Raw genomic sequence first — 22,413 nt, 5'->3', positions numbered from 1 at the left:
AGGGAATAGGACTTGATGGCCAAGTGGCTAGGAAAGAAAAAAAAAAGCAGTGGCAGAGACTTAAGGCTTTAACTAGATGAGTTTGGCTCTTACCCACTATCTGCTAGGTATATACCCCACAAAAGCAGAAAACTGTCAAAGTCTCCAGGGATGACAAGATGTTAATAATGTCTTGTCTATGCTCACATCAGAAAGTACCAGTCAAATCTTGAAGTTTTGGACAACTGAATACATGGTGACTTCATTTAAAAAGAAAAAAAAATTGGCAAGGAGGAGGCTATGTGTGTGTGTGTGTGTGTGTGTGTGTGTGTGTGTGTGTGTGTGTGTAGGAGCATTCATGAGTTATTCTTAATTCTTCATTGGAAATTCCAATGATGGCCACCAGGAGTGAGCTAGACAAGTACATACAGACTTCAGAAGAGGTAACATGGTAGAAAGACCAATTTTGTAGTTAGTTTTATATAGCAAGTCACTGAAACCATGACAGAAGATGAGATCTGGGTTAATATATGGAAATGGAAAGAGGGGCTTGATTTGAAATTGTGGGAGACATCAACTTTAGTAGATGGTCAGAAAGGATGCTGCCAACAAGAGACAATACATAGACAAAAATAGTGTCCATTAGAAGAATTCAAAAGTAACCCTGAGATTCCTGTACTGTCCATATATACTTTCTTCTAGAAATTCAATGAAACTCTACTTTGAGCACTGTTATAAAGAGATTTATATAAACCTTCCGGATTTAAAAATATCACTAGGCTTTATATGTTAGAGAAGTTTCAAGCTAATAAACAAATATGAACAGATACTGCCAAGTTCCCTTGTAGTCCTTTGCCCTCCACTCACTGTTCTTCCTATTATTGACACTGTACATTATTGTGGTATGATCTTTAATATTTATTAACCAATATTGGTACATTATTATTAACTAAATCCATAGTTTATAGTAGTGCTGACCATTTGTATAGCCCAGTTTTATATATATATATTTCCCAATAATGCCACACATCAATCATTACAGTAGCACATATTACAGTTTCACTTGCTCACATTCTCCTATGCTCAGTCTATTCATTTCTCTTTCCTCCCCTCTTCCCACCCATGGCAACCATTGATCTTTTTACTGCCTGAAGAGTTTTTGCTGTCCCCAGAATATCACACAATATGTGGCTTTTTCAGACAGGCTGTTTCACATTTGTGTGTGTGTGTGTGTGTGTGTGTGTGTGTGTGTGTGTGTGTGTGAATTTTCTCCCATTTTTAGTATCTTGATAGCTCATTTCCTTGTATTATTGAACATGATTCCATTGTGTCCACTGAAGGACTTGAGGGTCTTTGCAGTCACCAAAACAAGCAGAGCATTGATCTATGAGAAATAAGAAGGCAGCTTGGTTTAACACAACTCTGTAGCTGCAGGTTGTTCAAACGTTGAGAGTTTGACCTCAAGTGATGTATTTTAGGCATATTTAAATACAGCACAACTTGGAAAAAGTTTCTCTGAGATAATTAACTCAATCCCATGTGCATAAAAAGACATGACTACATCAAAACTCTTGTAAAGTACAAGTGACATCCTCCATAAAGACAGGTTCTATAGATTAACTGAGAAAGTGGGATGAAGATAAACAAGTTCATGATAAGGGTCCTGGGAAAGACATCAGTATAGATTGACAGACAAGATCAAGACAAGGGTTTGGGGGAGCAGGTACAGCATGTCCACATAGAGGTCACCAGGCTATTAATCACATCCATTCCCCAGCCTTCTGGGTAGAAAACAGGTTATACATATCTCCCTTTGAAGAGACAACCCTGTGTGTTTAACATTCCTGGTTTCTCTAGTGCTTTTCTGTGAGCATAAGGACCAATGTGCCTCTTTACAGAAGGGCATTTCAGTTGCTTTTACTTTCTGACAACTGTGAATTTAGTTGCTACAAATACTTCCATATAAGTTGTTTGCAGACATGGGTTTTCAACATGTTTGGTTCTAAATTTCAAAGAGCCTAAGTTTCTGTATTCTATAATAAAACTGATCAATTTTATAGGGAACTTTGTAGTGGCACATGCCCAGAGTTCTATCACTCAGGAGTAGAGGCAGGAGGACTGCCACAAGTTAAGACCATTCTGTTCTACCTAAGAAGCTCACAGCCAGCCACAGAGACATGATACACTGGTAAGACTGTGTCACAAAAGAAAGAGGAGGGGGAAGGAAGGAGGCAAAATGTCTGTGTTTATTTAATGTTTTGTTTTCATTTCACATACTGTGGAGGCCCACGAAGATTTCCTAGTGATATCTGAGCTTGCTTTACCCAGCAGGGCTGCATTAGAGGATTGCTTGACCACATGTGTGGTTACCAGGTGACTGGAAGGGTCTGCACTTGGCTGTGCTAGGGGGAGATTGTTTGCTCCACCCTTTGGTCTTCTTATAAAAGACCCTTTAAAAGATACAGAAGGGGCTGGTGGATATTGATCCAGGCCCTTCTGAGGCCATTCTCTTTTCTATCTGATTCTCTCCCCCTCTAACTTTCTACCTAATATCTCTTATCCCTGTCTTCTCAAGAATACCCTGGGGGAAAAGTGGGGGTGGGTTCCCCCACAACATACTAGGGAAGGGCAAACTGTCTTTTATACTTGCTGTACTGACAGTATTTTAGCATGACATACTGATGGGCAAGAAAGTTATAAAACAAGACAATGTTGCGGTTATTTGAGGAGAGAATAATTAATAACAAGTTCTGAAGGAGTTAACACCTGGTATATTGTTCATCCTTGAAAGATAAACAATTCTTATAATGGGAAATTATAAAGTAAGACTAGCAGAGGTGGAATTTTCAGAAAAAGGCTTATCTCAGCTACGAACGGATTGATACTCATTTTCTAGCAATGAGTTTGATGGTGAAGGTATAGAAGTTTTCAAATGTGTGTTACATATCCAGGGTTATATTAAGTGCAACAATGCATTAAGATGAAAAAAAAAAATCAACATTCAAGGAAGCGAAAACTGAGCCACAGAAAGATTAGGTAACTCAGTTGATGTTACTAAGTAAGTAGTGAAATAAAAGCTGTGCAGTGTAGCTTCAAAGTTCCGATCCAACTTTGTAGTGTAATATTGAGGGTTTTCTAGCTGGGGGATTTGAAGAAACGCTATAAGTCAAACTCATGACCCATCTCAAAGACAGAAAGAAGCTGCATTGTTGATGGTAGAAGGTGAGGAAGAGTTATCGTCACTTTCCATTCCTAAATGACCTTGAGGTAGTGAGTCAGGTGCAGGATAGGAGAAATCTATAACAAGCACCGTTAAAGTCAGTTTTCAAAACAGTATCTTACTGGGGAACCAATCTTGCCAATAGAGTTTACTCTTCAGACACTCATTGAAACCATGCCCCAACTATTTTACCTTTTGGAAAGCAGCATGCTCTCTTCAGATGTATTATTTCTGCTGTATTCTTTCACACATTATTTGTCAGTTTAGGTGAGCATGGTTGAAAGTCAAGAACCAGTCCATCTGATTGATGGAAATCACCTAGTAAATGACTGAGCTCTGCATCTATGAGAGTTTTTAATATTTCACTATGGGAGGTGTTGTGTTTAATGTAGCACTTTCCCAAAGGTGGTCTCAAGTGAGGGATAGCCTTCAGTCCAAAGAGTTAAGAGGTTACTGGATTTCAGAGACATGTCAGAGTAAACTAAAAGACCTATTTCAATATATATCAGCCCTGAAGCCTAGTCTCTCTATTAGAAGAGAGTGTGTTTTGACAGGAGCCAGATGCTAAGTTGCTAGTTGTGTACAAAAATAAACATTCTTGGCAGATAAGCTGAACAGAGGAGAACCCTTGGCTGTTTTCAGCAAAGATTGTTGCAGCAAACCCAGTTTGGAATACTTTAATGTAAGTATGTGAGAGCTGATAATAATAACTTAAAAGGTGTCTATAGTAATTCATCAGAACAGTTCAGGGAAAGAATCCCCATTAACTCAATGGTAATATCTTCAAAGTTGAAGGTGAAACATGGTAACTGTATCATGTGCCTAAGTGTCAGAAGTGTGTGAATAAATACACGGATGTTGCGTCCCTGCAGTATTAGGTTAAAATCTATTTCTAAGAGGTAGAAGTGGACATGTCTTATGTGTCTTGAATCTTGGATCCATCCTTATGTTGGCTGCCTACTATAGTCTGCAGGGCTCTCCATGATCTGGCTTCATTCTGTTCATCTTCTCCTACCCGATTCACTCTATATACACTGACCCTTCAGGATGGATATGCTGCTGATCCTTTTGTTCTCAGCATCCTCATGTGCCTGGGTACCAGCTCAAATACAACCTTCTTTTGTAAAATTGCTCATCAACATGCCTAAAATATTCCTTCCTAGTCTGTGCTAAAAAAATCCTTTATTACATTTCTCTGTTTTGTATTTTATAAAGTTCATCATTGTCTGAATATATCATATTTTAAGCTTTAAGTTGTTACCCATCCAGAAATATGAAAAAAAAGTCTATAAGACATCAGGGAATATGGCTAATCAAAAGTATTATATATATATTTATGAAAAATAAAATGAACTAGCTATAGGTTTCTTTTTTGTCTTTTTCTTTTTTTTTAGTTTTTCAAGACAGGGTTTCTCTGTGTAGCTTTGCGCCTTTCCTGGAACTTACTCTGTAGACCAGGCTGGGCTCGAACTCACAGAGATCCGCCTGGCTCTGCCTCCCGAGTGCTGGGATTAAAGGCGCGAGCCACCACTGCCGCGGTGTGTGGCAAAAGTGAACAAAGAAGCTGAAGGAAGGGTGATGGGAGGCTGAATGGGCTAAAAATACATCAATATACTTATATGAAATCATAATGAAGCCTGTTTTCGGGCAAGCTAAAAAAGTTAGTGCAAAGAATAAGTAGAGTATCCATTCTGTAAAAGCTGTTCTGAGGATGAAATGAATTAGTATATTTTCTAATGTTGCATAAAAAAAAGACTAGACCAAATCTTAGCAGCAAAAAACAACCAGTTTTTACTGTGTTCAGGATCTGTGAGTCAGGGAGGGCTCAACACGACTGGTCTCATTCAGAATCTCTCATTTAGTGAGATGTGGTTGGGACTGTTGTGTTTTGAAGATGTGCATGGGATGTATAGCCAAGACAGCTCACATGGGTGGTGGTTCCTACAGCTGGCAGCTGGGGGCTTGCACTTTCCATTAGAAGGAGCATAGATACACATGCCTTTCCTAAGTGTGGCTCTCAGGCAGTCAGACTTTTACCGCTCACTTCACTCAGAGTGAGTATCACAGGACGAGGCTGGTAGAAGCTACGGATCTTTTTCCACCTAGCTTCAATGTCACATAGCAACATTTCACCTTCAGCCTAATGGTTTTGAGCAACATGGCTCCAGAGTCGAGAGGAAGCAAAATAGACCCCAATGTCCAACAAGGGGAAGTGTCAAAAAACTGTTAGGTAGTTACATGACCACAAAAATTGTCTGTTCAATGAAATCATTATTACTGTTTCTGACCTGATGGCATAGCCTTGGGCCTTTCCAACAAACTCTCCTATACCTTAGTCTTCACTGTCATTTTGAACTAAATGTTATCATCTACAATACCTTGCTGAGTGACTCGGGAAAGTGAATAAGTACTGGGCCGGTGACTGTCAGAGTCCATGTTATATAAATCACATAGTTAGTGGAGAAGAGGCCACAGCGCTCACATTACACTCTGTTTCCTGTTCACATCTCTTGGGGCTTATTAGTCAATACATCCTCCCTGAGGCACAGGCTTATGTGATTCAGCAGCACAACCTGGGACCTGCAGAGCACACAGTGGATGCTAGCTCTGGACACCACTTAGAAATCATTTATTTGAAACCATTAGACATGAGTAATCAGACCCAGACTGGGCAGATCTCTGTTCTGGCTTTAATTTTAATGATTTCACTAGAGGAATTCCTATAGGCCTCTGATTTCTATCAGTTATCATACAGTTCTGTTTCAAGAGTACAAAAATCTCTTCCCTCTACAGAGATTTAAGAATGCAAAAGAAATATGCATTTTGTAATTAAGATAGAATTATTTTTTAACTCATACTTAAATTGTGATTATAAGTAAATAGAATATTTTCAGAGCAATTTTTCTTTAGCATAATCACTCTTTCTGATAAAATCAAGATAGTACTAACTTCCCCACCCCCTCCGTGAATGTCCATTTCCAGCTGTATCAAGATTCTTGCTTCTTGGTCCTGAGTGTGGGGCACCTTTATCTGTCATGACTTGAACCACACCCTTAGTTATCTGATTAACTGGGTCTCTAGAATATATTGGATAACTGTTTTAAAACTACTGTTTCTCAATCCTGGACTCCTACTCTGAGAAAGAACCTTAAGGGACATTAATAGAGAAGGATCATCCTTGAGCATCTGTACTCTTCAGTGGGAGAATTAAGATCCTAGATATTTCTGCAAAACTTTGCAGGGGGTTTAAATGTGCAAATAGGGTGCAAAGCCATTATCCAACTGATTCGAAAATAAATGCTCAGGACAAAGAGCTAAAAGTATTGAACACAAAAAACAATTATCCAACTTTTATTATTTTGGTATTAAAATATTGTAGTTAGAGTTTTCCTGCCTGGCCCACAGTCAGGACAAATCTCTCTCACCAGCCAGGCCCATAGACACTCAGACCCAACCAGGTAAACACACAGAAACTTACATTGTTTACAAACTGTATGGCTGTGGCAGGCTGCTTGCTATCTACTTCTTCTATCTTAAATTAACCCATTTCTATTAATCTATACTTTACCACATGGCTTGTGGCTTACCGGTGTCTTTACATGTTGCTTGTCATGCCAGCGGCTGGCAGTGTCTCTCCACTCAGCCTTCCACTTATCAGAATTCTCTTCTCTCTTGTCCCGCCTATACTTCCTGCCTGGCCACTGGCCAATCAGAACTTTATTTACACAGAGCGATATCCACAGCACTTCCCCTTTTCTTTTTTTTTTTTTAAGGAAGGTTTTAACTTTTACATAGTACAATTACATATAACAAAACAATTATCAAGCAAGAATTACAGTTACAATATTAAAGAAGATATCCTATCTATCTTATATTTGTGAGTCTAAGGTTTTATAACTAACTTATCTTTTATCATAACTGAGGAAATTATAACTATCTAGCCTTCAACCACATCAATACAAAATATGGCTATGGATTATAACAAAATAGATAATACTAATTATTGTAAGAAGAAAGATAAGCCAAGAAAGCAGAACTTTGTCAACCACAGAGTATTAACAAAAAGATGCCCCCAAGAAAGACACATAATTTATTCATTTTTATCTTCAAGCCTTTGATCAACATTTGATCATGAAAGAATATAAATTTCATGATCTTTTTGGCATATATTAGATTTTTTGGCACATGTTAGAAGGAATGTAGAATGAATGTGGAATAAGTTTAATATTATCAAAATATGTGAACTTCTTGATTAATAAAAATATTATTCCAAACAAAACCCAGTTCATCTGCCTTACTCATGTCTTTAAAATATGTCCAGTACTTACATACATACCTAGTTATGGAATGTAAGCACTGTTTTTTAATTTCTCAGTATCTTCTATGTGAATATATTTATTTTCATTTCCCTCGCCCTAGATTCCATGGGCCTGCATAGGTCTTCATATATTGTACAGGGAAAATAATGCTTAAAGGGTCAATCAGGGTGTTTTATTTGGAGCTTATTTTATGGGAAGAAGGGGGTGCTCATTTAGATAAGGCTAAATTCTTAGTAGTATTGAGAGAAGACAAACTCTCTGGCTAGCAAAGTTGTGCCCTCATCCCACAGATAAAACTCTTGGTGAGAAACATGTACAACAAGGCCCTCAAGTATAGTTCTAATCCTATTCTGTAGGTCACTTGCATTATGCAGGTCTTCATTTCTGCCAGCTGGTCTTCATGATGCCTAGTTTACAGATGATTGCTGTTGGCCCACAGGGTCTTTAGCAACACTGGCTGTGAAGGAGTTGAGAGAACAAAAAGTCATGGTGTATGCCATGATTATCAATAGTAGAAAGAGCTATGCTCTGGGGGAAGATTCATTCTCAACCACCAGGAGATCCAGTACTCAATGGCAGCCCCAGGACAGGGGGCATCAGAGAAGGCAGCTGTTTAATCTTTTCAAATATGATGCCACACATCTGGCTATTGACAAAAGAAGCCTGGATTTGCAGGTAGAAATTTGTGTTCCACTTAGGACTTTTCTCTTCACATGCCATATTTTATTTCTGAGTCAAATATACCTCACAGGATTTTATTAATGACTAAATAAATAAGATGTTGAAGATGTTTACTCATTCTAAAAGCACCGGGCAGATATAAAGGAATAATTACATCAAGGTACCATAGTGTCAGGTTAATTGCAAGGAAAGAGCCAAAATACCACTTACTAGTAAACATCTGCTCATCTGTGCATTTTCATCCAGGTGTCCAATGTTCCAGTGCAATATTTGATTTGTGAATAAGCAAAGAATATAGACTGTTAGTTGTTTTGTGTGAATTAGAGGTACTGTCTGGATGATTCCAGCTTCACTACAGACAAGCAAAAGCTGATATCCAAAGAAGCTAACTGGCTAAAGTGTATACGTATCTCCAACTGAAGAGCAGGGGTTGAAGCCATTTTGGACTGCAAAAAGTGGACTGCTTTACTCAGGCTGAGGGCACTAATGCCCCTCCCCCAGTGGCTCATCTCTCACCCATGCTCCTCCTCTTCCTTTGCCCCTGTGAGATATAGGAGCAGGGACCATATAAAATATCATTATACCTATCCAAATCAGGCCCTAGCTTACCAGAGCCAGGGGAAAATCAGATCCTTTGTCTCTTTAGGAAAAGTGTTTTTTTTTTAAAGAATAAAATTTTGAAATGTAAATATTATATGAGCTTTGGACTTTAGTTCCTATGAGTAAACTGATACTGGGACACAGCCACACTCATTTATTTATGTATTGTCTGTTTCTACTTTATAGCATGACGTGGGAAATGAGTAGATAGAGAGGCTGTGTGTGGAAGAACCCACAGCCTAGAGTACAGTACAGCTACAGTGTATATACCCTTTGGCTTATTAGAAAATAATCATGTAGACCTGTGATTGAATCTTTGTGTCATAGATAGTTTCAGGGTTGAAAGAAAGCAATTGAGAAATTGCCTGCATTGGACTGGCCTGTGGGATTGGTTGTGGGCATTTTCTTAATTGCTAATGTATGTAAGGAGCCCAATCTACTTATAGGCTGAGCCATTTCCAGCAGGTGGCCCTGGGTGGTATAGGAAAGCAAGCTGAGCAAGCCATGGGGAGCAAGCCAGTAAGCAGTGCTTTTCTGTGGTTTCTGCCTTGAGCTCCTGCCTTGGTTTAATGCTGGGCTATAGCCAGTAGTCCAAATGAATCCTTTCCTCTCCTAGTTGTTTTTTTTTTTTTTTCTTTTGTTTTGGTTTTTGGTCACGATATTTATCACAGAGACAGGAATGTAATTAGGACACATTGTTTGCCTCAATTCTTTTTTTAAAATCCCTTAAAATTTAATGGAAAAAAAAATACTATTTCATCAATTGTTACAAGATCTATGTAAATTGAAGTGTAAAATGTTGATGAAAACAAATGTAAAAGTTGATTAAAAAAATCCATGTGTACAGTATATTTTTTATTGTGGGTATAAAATCTAGCACCTCATTTTCAGAAATGATATGGCTATAGGTATAAGAAATCCTCATAAGTATGACTATCTTTAACTCAATAACTTCTAGGAATTCTTATTAGGTACTATGTTTAAGACAGGGTCTCATTTTGAAGCCCAGGTTATTCTGGAATTTGCTATTTAGTCCAAGCTGGCTTGAACCTGCTGTGATCTTTGTATTTCAGCTCCTCTAGTGCTGAGATTACAGGTGTGAGCTACTATTCCTGGTGCTTGATTTTTGTTTCAATATCAGTGGAATATTTCCTTCCAAAGTAAAAGTAAGTTGTCAATCTCCAGCTGAACTTTTCCTGCTTTTCATAAACTGCGTGGTTATGGGTATTTCTTGAATCCAGTGCTATGGCTGTAGCACCCCAAATGTTGTAGTCAAGAATATCAAGTTATATGCCAGAGCTAAGAGCTAGTCTCAAGCTTAGCCCCTCCACTCATAACCGAGCTGACAGAAGCATTTCACTAACCAATAAAATAAATTGATTTTAGAATGTGTGTAATGTGAAAAGTAGGTTATTTGTAGTATGTGGTCACCCATCCATATGTAAACATAGGATTCAAAATAGAAAATAATTTTAAGGCAATTAAATACAAATGATTCCATGATTGTATAATTCGTTGAAGTCTATCTAGAGAAGAAACCCCATAAATTATATAACCAAAATTAATTTACTGTAGTTTTCCAGACTGGGCCTGTGGCAGGGCATCTGAAATCTATCAGCTCATCTTGTTCTACCCTTATAATGTATAAATGAGAAAATTCAGTAATTTTCATCTGAGAATCACAAATTATTCTGAAAATCTAATCTTTAGAACAGTACGCGATAAGCAAGAATTATTATAACCATTTCTGTGGCTGGAGAACTAACTCTAGCTGGGCATGCAAATCAGTAGTGCGGCAGGTTTGCCGCTTTTCCTTTACCCTTCCCCCACCCCCCACAATTTCATTGAGCTAGTGTGGCTTCATTACTTACTAAGGCCTGTTCAGACGTTTGGAAAATTGCATTTGTGCTTGTTATTATACAAGTAAATAAATCTACTCATATTCACTTAGAAGCTAGTGTCTGAGATAGCAGTCACATGTCAGCCAATAGTGGATGAGCTTATGATGCACTGCCAGAAGAAACTGGCTTTCCCCAATAGCGATTGGCAGGACAGGGTGAGAGGTGAAAGCATAGGGAAGCTTTCGCATTTTTTTACCATCGGTGGTGCCGACAAATGCCATATTCCCTGCATGAGAGGCTTTGCAAGAGGAAAGCGTTTACATCAAGGTTCCCCAGGTACGGGTAGGAAATATCTCAGACTGCCCTTTCAGAGGTGCAGAAAACACTCTGTTGTAAAGAACTCTGGGATATAATTCACCCCAGTTACAGATAAGCAAAATGAAGAGTGTAGCCCAGTCACCTTGTTCTGTCTTCACCACTGCTTCTGCAAAGTCATTGTGTATTCTGTCCTACAGCTCACCCAGCATCTCATTTCTCATATCCTACACACTGCAGACTGTTGAGCATCTACCCTCTGTGGCTTCTCTGATCATCTCACTCTCAAGGATTTTTCTTACTTTTGTGAACACAGCTTACATAAACTCATCTTTTCCTTAGGACTGTCATCATTTATATGTTATAAATTTTCCAAAGTTCTGTGAGAGATTATTAATCTTGTTAAATAAGAAAATGATAGATAAAAAATTAAGACCTATGATGTTGCAAAATTAATAACCTTGTTCTGGATTAGGACCAGATGTTTCACCTACATCCAAAAGGAAATGGAACCAAGACATCTTATTCACAATGAGTTAATACAAAGAGAAAATAGGAAAGTTAGGAAAAAAAAGACCCCCTCCCAACCTCAGAAACAGGGCATTGTAACATGTGCCTCTAATAAAACCCTCTAATAAAAGGCCAAGGCAGGATGATTAATTTGAGTTTGAACCTAGCCTGGGCAACTCTGTCTCAACTCACCAACCAGAGTCAAATCAAAGCAAAACAAAAAATTAATCCCAATCACAGTTGTCTAATGAAGATCCAGCTGTGAGAGGCTTTAAAATTCAGTGTCTGTTTCTCTGAAGCAAAAATCTACTGAGACCCAGAGCAGACAATTCATGGGGCTTAGGTCACCAACACATTTACTGTCAACTGGATCCATCTGGACAAGATCGTGCCTAAACTTCGAGACAACAGTAGCTCAAGATGAACTGTGAGGGATGGTGCTGTTGCAGTCATCTCCAACTTTGCATCATTCTCTATCCAAGATGTTTCTTCCTACTTTAAAGGCTAATTCTACCGGTGGCCATTATTAATGATATGCTCAGGTTAGAGATGACTGGGCCAAGCTGGTCCTTCCTTGAACATTGTCTGTCTGGGGCGACCTCAGCATTTCTCAACTTGAATATCTGCTCTTGATCCATTGATGTGAAAATTGCTGTTCTACAAAGATGGTCTAATGCCATGCCTCGTCCTCAGAAACCTTTAATAACTGCTCTTTAGCTTGTACGGTAGGATATCAACTCTGGAACATGTTACAACACTGAATAGGGTCTCCAGGCTCTGTTTTCCTGAACTCATGTAAATTTCTGGTGACTTTATGCTCAGAGTGTGTCCTTTTACTCATAAGAGTCTGCCTTTGCTTCAGATGTCCCCTTCGGCCCCACTGTCCATCCTTTCCCCTTTCCTGCTGGGCCTTTGTGTGAACTTGGACTTTAGTTTATCCAGAGCTCTGATTCGTTCTGGAGAATGTTTCTTTCCTGTGTCCCCGAATGCCTATAGGACTCTAGAAGACAATGCAATGGCTTTCAGTGTTTACGACCTTTACCCACTTTCCATTCTATACTTCAAGAGACTAGCCAAAAGTGCCAAAAAGACAAAATGATAGAATGGTATTCTTTTGGCTTGAGAAACCCAAAAGTGGCTAAGTTGATTAATATCAGGTCACAAAAAAGTAAATAGGTGTTGTGGTTTGAATAAGAATCCTCTCAGTCTAGTCATCTTTGTTTTACATCTAGTATCTTCCTATGAGTGAGTACATACTGTGTTTGTCCTTCTGAGTCTGGGTTACCTCACTCAGGATGATTTTTTCTAGATCCATCCATTTGCCTGCAAACCTCATGATGTCATTGTTTTTCTCTGCTGAGTAGTACTCCATTGTGGATATGTACCATATTTTCTTTATCCATTCTTCAGCTGAAGGGCATCTAGGTTGTTTCCAGGTTCTGGCTATTACAAACAAAGCTGATATGACATAGCTGAGCAAATGTCCTTGTGGTATGATTGAACATTCCTTGGGTATATGCCCAAGAGTGCTAATGCTGGGTCTTGGGGGAGATGGATTCCCAATTTTCTAAGGAAGCGCCATATTGATTTCCAAAGTGGCTGTACAAGCTTGCATTCCCACCAGCAGTGGAAGAGAGTTCCCCTTGCTCCACATCCTCTCCAGCATAAGCTGTCTTCTGTGCTTTTGATCTTAGCCATTCTGACAGGTGTAAGGTGGTATCTCAGAGTCGTTTTGATTTGCATTTCCCACATAATTAGGGATGTTGAGCAATTCCTTAAATGTATTTCAGCCATTTGAACTTCCTCTGTGGAGAATTCTCTGTTTAGTTCTATAGCCCATTTCTTAATTGGACTATTGGGCATTTTGATGTCTAATTTCTTGAGTTCTTTATATATTCTGGATATCAGCCCTCTGTCAGATGTGGGGTTGGTTAAGACCTTTTCCCATTCTGTAGGCTGTCGCTTTGTCTTGTTGACCGTGTCCTTTGCTCTACAAAAGCTTCTCAATTTCAACAGGTCCCATTGATTGATTGTTTCTCTCAGTGTCTGTGCTACTAGTGTTATATTTAGAAATTGATCTCCCTTGCCAGTGCATTCAAGAGTACTTTCTACTTTCTCTACTATCAGGTTCAGAGTAGCTGGATTTATGTTGAGGTCTTTGATCCACTTAGACTTAAGTTTTGTGCACGGTGACAGATATGGATCTATTTGCAGCCTTCTACACATTGACATCCAGTTATGCCAGCACCATTTGTTGAAGATGCTTTCTTTTTCCATTGTACATTTTTGGCTTCTTTGTCAAAAATTATATGTTCATAGGTGTGCGGGTTAATGTCAGGGTCTTCAATTCGATTCCATTGGTCCACATTTCAGTTTTTATTCCAGTACAAAGCTGTTTTTATTACAGTAGCTCTATAGTAGAGCTTGAGGTCGGGGATTGTGATACCTCCAGAAGTTGTTTTATTGTACCGGATTCTTTTGGCTATCCTGGGTTTTTTGTTTTTCCATGTGAAGTTGAGTATTATTCTTTCCAGATCTGTGAAGAATTGTGTTGGTAATTTGATGGGAATTTCAATGAATCTGTAGGTTGCTTTTGGTAAGATCGCCATTTTTACTATGTTAATCCTGCCTATCCATGAGCATGGGAGATCTTTCCATTTTCTGACATCCTCTTCAATTTCTTTTTTCAGGGACTTAAAGTTCTTGTCATATAGGTCCTTCACATGCTTAGTTAGCATAACCCCAAGGTATTTTATATCATATATGGCTATTAAGTGAGACAATTGAATAGCTTGATCTGTTTGGGAGGCACCCAGTCTGTGGGACCAGGATCTGTCCTTAGTGCATGAGTGTTTGGAACCTTGGGCTTACACAGGGACACTTTGCTCAGTCTGGAAGGAGGTGACAGGACCTGCCTGTACTGAATCCACCAGGTTTAAATGAATCCCCAGGGGTGCCTTGATCCTGGAGGAGATGGGAATGGAGGGGAGGGGCTGGGGGGAAGGTGGGAGTGGGGGCGGGATGGGGGAGGACAGGGGAACCCATGGCTGATGTATAAAATTTAAAACACATAATAAAGAAAAAAAAAAAAGAATCCTCTCAACTTTTGCCCCCATTCAGAGGGCCTAGATTGGTTACCCCGTACACAAACTGGTTTTTTAGACCCCATTCCCAGTGGTGCAATGCCTTACTCAGCCTTGATGCAGGAGGGAGGGGCTAGGTCTGGCCTCAACATGGTATAACAGCCTGAGTTGAGTACCCAAGGGAGGCCTTACTCTATGAGGAGGGGATGGGGTAGGTGGGGGGAGTGGGAGAAGAGGAGGGAGGGGCAACAGGGGTTGGTATGTAAAAGGAAAGAAAAATATTTTTAAAAATAAATAATTTTAAAAAGAATCCTCCCACCCTCAGGCTCACATATTTAAGTCCTTAGTCATCAGGGAGTGGCATTATTTGAGAAGGATTAAGAAATGTGGCCTTGTTGGAGGAAGTGTGCTATTGGGTCTGGGCTTTGAGATCTAAAAGGACCACTCATAAGTGGATACTAGATGTAAAGCAAAGGATAACCAGGCTGCAACCCACAGCTTCAGGGAGGCTAGCTAGTAAGGAGGACCCTAGGAAAGACACAGGGACCACCCAATAATGGAGAAATGGATGAGATCTACATGAGCAAACTAGGGGTGAGGGGGTAATGGAGGGCAAGAGTCAGGGGAATGAGAGCTTAGGAGAGCTGGAGGTTCCAGCTGGATCAAAAACAGAGTGGGAGAACAAGGAAAGAGATATACCATGATAAATGAAGACACCATGGGAATAGGAAGAAGCAGAGGGCTCGGGAGGTCCTCAGGAATCCACAAAGATGACTCCACCATAGACTACCAGCAATGGTTGAGAGGGTGCCTTGAGCTGACCTACTCTGGTGTTCAGATGGCTGAATACCCTAACTCTCATTATAGAACCCTCATCCAGTGACTGATGGAACGAGATGCAGAGACCCATGACCATGTCCCAAGCAGAGCTCCAGGAGTCCAGTCAATGAGAGAGGAGGGATTCTATGAGCAAGAGATATCAAGGCCATGATGGGAAAAAGTATAGGGACAACTAGCCAAACTAGTGGAAACACGTGAACTGTGGACCAATAGCTGAGGGGCCCTCATGGTACTACACTAGGCCCTCTGAATAAGTGAAACAGTTGTTTATCTTGAACTGTTTGGGAGGCCCCCAGGCAGTGGGACTGGGACCTGTCCCTAGTGTATGAGCCAGCTTTTTGGTGAGACACTTTGCACAGCCTTAGTGCAGGGAGGAGGGGCTTAGACCTGCCTCAGCTAAATGTGCCAGGCTCTGCTGACTCCCCATTAGAGACCTTGCCTTGTTGGAGGTGGGAATGAAGGGTGGGTTGGGGGGAGCTGCGGAGGTGGGAGGTGGGAGGAGGGAGGATAGGGGAATCTGTGACTGATATGTAGGATGAATGGAAATTTTCTTAATTTTAAAAAAATAAAAAGACCATGCCAGGCCCAATTTGCACCTCCTACTCCTCTTCCTTTCTCTCTTGGCCTAAAGATCAGGATGTAGCTCTCAGCTACTGCTCCAGCACCGTGTCTGCATGTTGCCATCCTCCCTACCCTCATGATAATGGACTAAACCTCTGAAACTTTAAACCAGCCACAATTAAATGCTTTCTTTCATGAGAGTTGCCTTGGTCATGAGGTCTCTTCATAGAAATAGAGCAGCACTACGACAATGTGAAAATTGTTGTCTTCTGTGGTACATAAATTAACAATGGAAGTAACATCAAGAATTTGTCTCATCAGTCAATGAGCACACACCAAAGACCAAGAGTGTAGTTTGATAAGGAGGAGTGTGGGGCCCGAGTTTCAGTGCTGTTTGTGGGTCATATTTTCTGTTTTGGTGAGCAAGTACTAGCTGCTAAGCCACAGGTTAATGAAGACATCCAAAGGGCTGATTAAAGAGCCTTCAAATGAGATCTATTATGTTGCAAGACAAAGATGTTAGAAGACATTAGATTGATACAGAAATCCGGTACTCAGGAGAAAGTTGGTGGCTTGAGATTTAGGGCTAAGGCATGCTGCTGGGAGAGGAACTTCTCCAGGTTTAGAGTTGTTAGGATAAGAAGTCCATGAAGGCCAGGGGAAGACCACATGGAAGTGTTCCTTTGTAACCCAGCAGAATGAAGGTGAGTTAAGCTGTTGGGTGCCCCGTGGGAAAGAGGAAAGATCTGTTTAAGCTGTAGTGGTCATAGAGTGAGAGTCTCTAAATGTGTCCTGCCATTATTCTAAGTTGTTTTTTAATCACTGGTAAAACCAGCACCTGCCAAGGCAAAGGAGCTGAATCCACAGAGAATACTCCAGAGCAAAGCAAGCTGTCATGTCCATAGCGTCTACAACAGGCTCCACTGGATTTTAATATCCAAGATTCTTGGTAAGACTCTCTACAAGTCGCACAGTTTTATTGTCTAAATGTGATTTGAAAGTCAGGGGTCTGCCCAAGTCTTCAGCTTGAGTCAGTAGAGAGTTTCTTGATAGGGTAATGTTTACAGATTTGGAACCAAAAGCAAGTTTGTGTTTTGATCTCAATTTGCATATCAGTCACAATTACTCACGTAGAGGTTATACAGAGGGAGACAGTACACTGGTACTGTACAATGGAGTTTATGTAATGAATGCTTTTTGCTTTTGCTACATTTCAGCCAGAAAAATTTCTAAGAAACCTCTGTGATATGTACTTGTGTCTTCATATCCTGATGTTACTATAATCAGCAAACTTTTTTTCGTTTGTTTTTTGAGACAGGGTTTCTCTGTGTAGTTGTGGTGACTGCCATGGATCTTGCTCTGTAGACCAGGCTGGCCTTGAACTCACAGAGATCTGCCTGGCTCTGCCTCCTGAGTGCTGGGATGAAAAGCAAACTTTTGTTTAGGAACATTCAAAAATCAAAAAGTCTATCTAAAATATATATTCACATATTTTATATTTCATTCTGTGAGCTGTGGATCCTTATTTTTCATAAGAATTAAACTGACATAATGGAATTGTAATAAACTCCAAGAAATTAAATGTAATGGTGTGAGATTAGAAAAACAAAACCATAGCGATAGCGTCTAAGAAAGCTATAAAATACTGAAGGCAAGCATGATGTTGAAATGCTTGGTCACTAGCATTGTTATAGGTTAATTTTATTGTACAGCACTTCTATCTGTCACTAGCCTTAGGAGCCCCATGATCCCTCCTTGGTTCGTGTTTCCCATCACTCACACTCTGATAAACTCAAGACTTGTGGTTACTGTAGTTTCTGTAAGACCACATGGGGGAAATTCTGGGGAAATGACACCTGGTAACAGGTTGATCAAGGCATAGGTTTATGAGTACCATTCCCTTGCCTATGAGGAGGTCTTCTCGGTGGGCTTCCAGTATTCTCATCAGGAGCTAGAACAGGGCAAGGCAGGCACAACGATGGTTGGTAAGAGTTGTGTCGACCAACTAGTCTGATCAATGGTGTCATAGACCTCCTTCAGTGTCCCTGAGATTGCTACAAGAATTGCTAAGAAACAGGTTCGCCACCTAGACCCTCTTGGGGGTAGTAGATGACACTGGGGCATGAGGACTGTTGGAGGCATGGAGCACAAGGACTTTTTTGACAGTTGTACAGATGTGAATCATCTGACAATAATGTCTGTCAAGTCTTGCTTGACAGTGAGCCTTCAGTTATTGTAAGATAGAGAAGTAGAGAAAAGATTTCTTTGTAGTTTCCTTTTATCATGATTTGACAATAAATATTGGTGTAGGGCAGACTCTTAGGTGTTATATCATAGACATGAGTATTATCAGTTGCTATAGTCAAATGGATATGCTATACTACTTTAAGTTTTGTTTTTTCCCTTGAAACAGGGAGTAAAGTCCATTGAATAATGTTTTCTTAGGATCTATATTACTCTGAGAATTCCAGTGTCACTTAACCAACTCTTCTCGAGGATTATGGCATAGTTCTTTTGGATTTTAGTTTCTCTGAATGAGGGGAAATTTGTAGGGAAAGATAAGGGACCTAGGCCATGGTTACAAACTAGATATCTGCAGCATAATACCTACAATAATATAAAAGTAAAAAAAAACCCAGCCAATAATTATATTTGGCTTTTATTCTATATAAGTAAGATTCTGTATAAATTCCTTAGTAAATAATAAGTAAATAAGGCAACATTTGAAGTATATTGAGTGCAGATAGTTGAACTTTGTGATAGCCTTCTTCAACCATTGTATAATGTTTATGTGGAATGAAAGAAGTATTCATGAACTGGCATTTTACAGAAGTAGAAAGAGAGAGAGAGAGAGAGAGAGAGAGAGAGAGAGAGAGAGAGAGAGAGACTTTAAAAATGTACTATGGTAATATATTAAAACACGAGTTTGTCATTTCTGTATCGAAACAAAAGGCACACTCTTCCAGAACAGCGTAATGGTGCTTGCTGAGCTGCTGCATGGCCTGTTAGCTGTATTTGAGATTTTCTAGCCATTGCATAATGAGAACTATTAAAAGTTGCTGCATCGCTTTCTGAAAAACAAATTGCCAAATATTTAATGTAAAAATACTATACTAAACAGAACAAATTTTGGATTCTCTCTATTTGTAGGTTAAGTGGGTAATACTTAATTTTAGCATTTGAATCCTAACACATGCCCTAGGTACTTTGGAAGTTGTCTTAGAATGTTTTCCTAATAATTTTAACTTGTTCTGTTTTTCGGACCCCTCCTTGATAATAAAATGGCATTTATCAATCAAGAAGTTTTCTTCTTGGTTAATTCCTATCCTTTTTTAGTCTACAGCATCCTATTAAATGTATATAAATGCTATTACATTTCAGTCTGTAAAGAATACCAAAGTGTGTCAAGAGGGATGATAGGAACAGCTGGGTACTAAATATAAGATCACCACAGCAGCTAGACCCCAAAGAAGCTGACACAAGCTTCAACAAGATTCATTTTCTTCCTTCAACAAGGAAAACCCCAAGGACATGATTGGGCATCATGGAGAGAAAAAGAGGGTTGACTAGAAACATTATAATATATAGAGAACCTAAACATAATGGCACCCTAAAACAAAGTGGGGAGGAGAGTCCCTTTAAAGCCTGGAGAGAAGCTGGGCGGTGGTGACACACGCCTTTAATCCCAGCACTTGGGAGGCAGAGCCAGGCGGATCTTTGTGAGTTCGAGGCCAGCCTGGTCTCCAAAGCGAGTTCCAGGAAAGGCGCAAAGCTACACAGAGAAACCCTGTCTCGAAAAACCAAAAAAAAAAGCCTGGAGAGAAGCTTGAGAGAGAGAGAGAGAGAGAGAGAGGATCCTATCATCCTACATTACATTTCTGCTGTCTCTTCTCAAAATAAGTAAAATCATCTTTGTCTTATCAATAAAAGGGACTCAGAATTTCGTTATGATTTATGCTACTGTCCAATATCTTAATCTCCTTCATTTTAAAAGATTCTGAAGGAGAGCACGGATGTAAGCTAAAGTTTTATATATATGTGTGTGTGTGTGTGTATAGTAAAATATATATGTGTAAAGTAAAAATAAATAAATATATAAGTAATATATTATGTAATAATAATAAAATGTATATAATTACTGGATGTGATAGCACTCCAGAGGCAAGAGGATTAACTCAGTGGTAGAGCACTTGCTTACCATATGTAAGGACTTGGGTTTTATACCTAGAACTGAGAAAGACATTAAAGGGCACCCTAATTATTTTGGTCCAACTGCACTAAATCTACACTGAGTGTTTGGAAACTATGAAATGACTGTAAGTTGATTTAGACGAGGTAGAGCTCTAAAGCTCTAATACGAAGATATTACCACCCTATCACATAGTTCTAAACTGACACCAGAGGTAGCAGTACTGTCTCTGCATGTCTTAGGGATCATCTTGATGCGAGAGAACTCAATAGATTCTTATCCTTAAGCATAGTAGCAGGAACTGGATGTATGTGACAGGGAGCCTGGAAGGAGTCAGGCACCATAAACTTGAGCTGTTAAGTTATAGCATGAACTGCTTCTAAACTCTGTTGCAGAGAAAGCTTCAGGGATATGTGGCCTGATCCTATGGCCTGAATCAGGCCTAAAGGTGTAGGTCTCTGTTTTAATAGTAAGTAACTAGATACTATATAGTAACTAAATACAGCAGCATGGTGAAGTCGATGATGTGGGTATGTTTTGTAGCCTAAAGTGATTAGTTCCTCTTCTGATAGGATCCACTTAGATTAACTATAGTGGTGCATTGTATCTCCACAATAAACTCATGGAGCCTCAGATGAAGGTATTCTTGTATTCCCCATGCTCCTCATATGCCAGGGACCTGTGATGGGGTTGGTTTCGTATCCAAAGTTTATGAGATATCTGGGCAGGAGATCCAAATATGTTCCATGATTTCTAGAGTGTGAATTGTGGGCAGTACAAGCAGGAATGAGGTTTTCACTGGCAGATTGTGGAATCTGGAGGTTCTGGTGTCTGTCATGGAAGGGGGTTCCTGGTTGAAGTGAAAGGCAACACCGAGTAAGCTGAACTAAAAGTTGAAAATGAAAATTTCATAGTGATGTCTTTGAATGACTGGATTCAGAGCTGGGAAGAGAGAGGTTCTGGACCAGCCTTTTGGGTGTTTGGATCCAGCCATGCCTGAGACAGTATTGTATGGTTCATTGTCCTCACTTCATAACTGGATGCCTTTCTAGGACTTCAACCCTTAGCCATGTCAACTAGAGCAGAACTAATCAATGGTAGCCAGATCTGTGGTAATGGAAGTATTGACCCTTACCAAGGATAGTCAGGAGAGCCTTTCCTGGGACTCTATTACTCCCTCCTCCAGCTACAAGTGTTCTTAGAAGATGCTAGAGTATACTAAAAATAAAGTAAAAGGTTAAAAATGAGACTTTATGATGTAGTTTCTATGAGGTCAACATCCATGATGAGATTGATTTATGTGCAATCACTCATGCTCCTGGATGTAACCCCTGATCTGTGCTCAATAAGAAAGCTCAATAAACTCCTTGGTCTCACCAAGTTGGACTTTGGTGAAATCAAGCTTTGACCTGTCATTGGCACATACCTGGGGTGACTAGATGTTCTCTTGTGTCCCCCAGGAAACAGAAACACAGCAGGCAGATTGTAGAGAGCCGCGTGTAGCCGCACCCTAAAGATGGCTCTGGCTTCTACCCTCTGCCTTCCCGATGGCAAACACTCTTTATGGTAAACAGCTCCTTATTTGGCTGTGGCTGGATTCGTGTGTTGCTGGCATATGCGTGAACCTGTGGACAGTGCCCACGTGGCTGCTTGGGGTTGGCAGCCCAGCCCTACTTAGGTGCTGGGAGAGGCTTGCTCCAGGGAGAGAGAGACACAATGCAATTAATCAAAGGTCTGAATAAACTGTAATGAGAAGGATCCCGGTGTCGCGTCTTCCTTGCTGGTCGAGGCGGGCGCGACAAGTGGTGGCCTTGTACGGGGAAAACGGAGAAACGAACGTACGGGGACAATTACCACGGCTCTCTCCGGATTCAGAACTCATTTACAGTCAGGCGGTATACCGGTAAGTCCTCAGAAAAAACTGGGGATCCGCGACAAAAGCGGGTAACGCTCACCTATAGAAGGGAGAGCGGGATAGCAGAGCTGCGATAAAAGCAGACGGGTAATTCTAGAGCCGTGATAAAAGCGGTAATTAGACAAAACAAGCAGGGAAACCGGAGGGCTGGAGCAATTCTGCAGAGGCTCTGAGAAACCTCCGAGAAACTTCTCAAATTGAGGAAAGAAAAAAAGTATACTAACATGGGCGCCTCCTCCTCGCACCCAATTTTTTTTGGCTCTTAACGAGCTGCTTCTCTCTAAGAAACTGAAAATAAAAAAATGCACCTTAGAACGATTTTTACAACAGTGTGATGTAATTGCTCCTTGGTTTGCAATT

Source organism: Onychomys torridus, chromosome 23 (genome assembly GCF_903995425.1).
Source record: "Onychomys torridus chromosome 23, mOncTor1.1, whole genome shotgun sequence".
Taxonomy (NCBI): Eukaryota; Metazoa; Chordata; class Mammalia; order Rodentia; family Cricetidae; genus Onychomys; species Onychomys torridus.
This window is presented reverse-complemented; position numbering follows the sequence as displayed.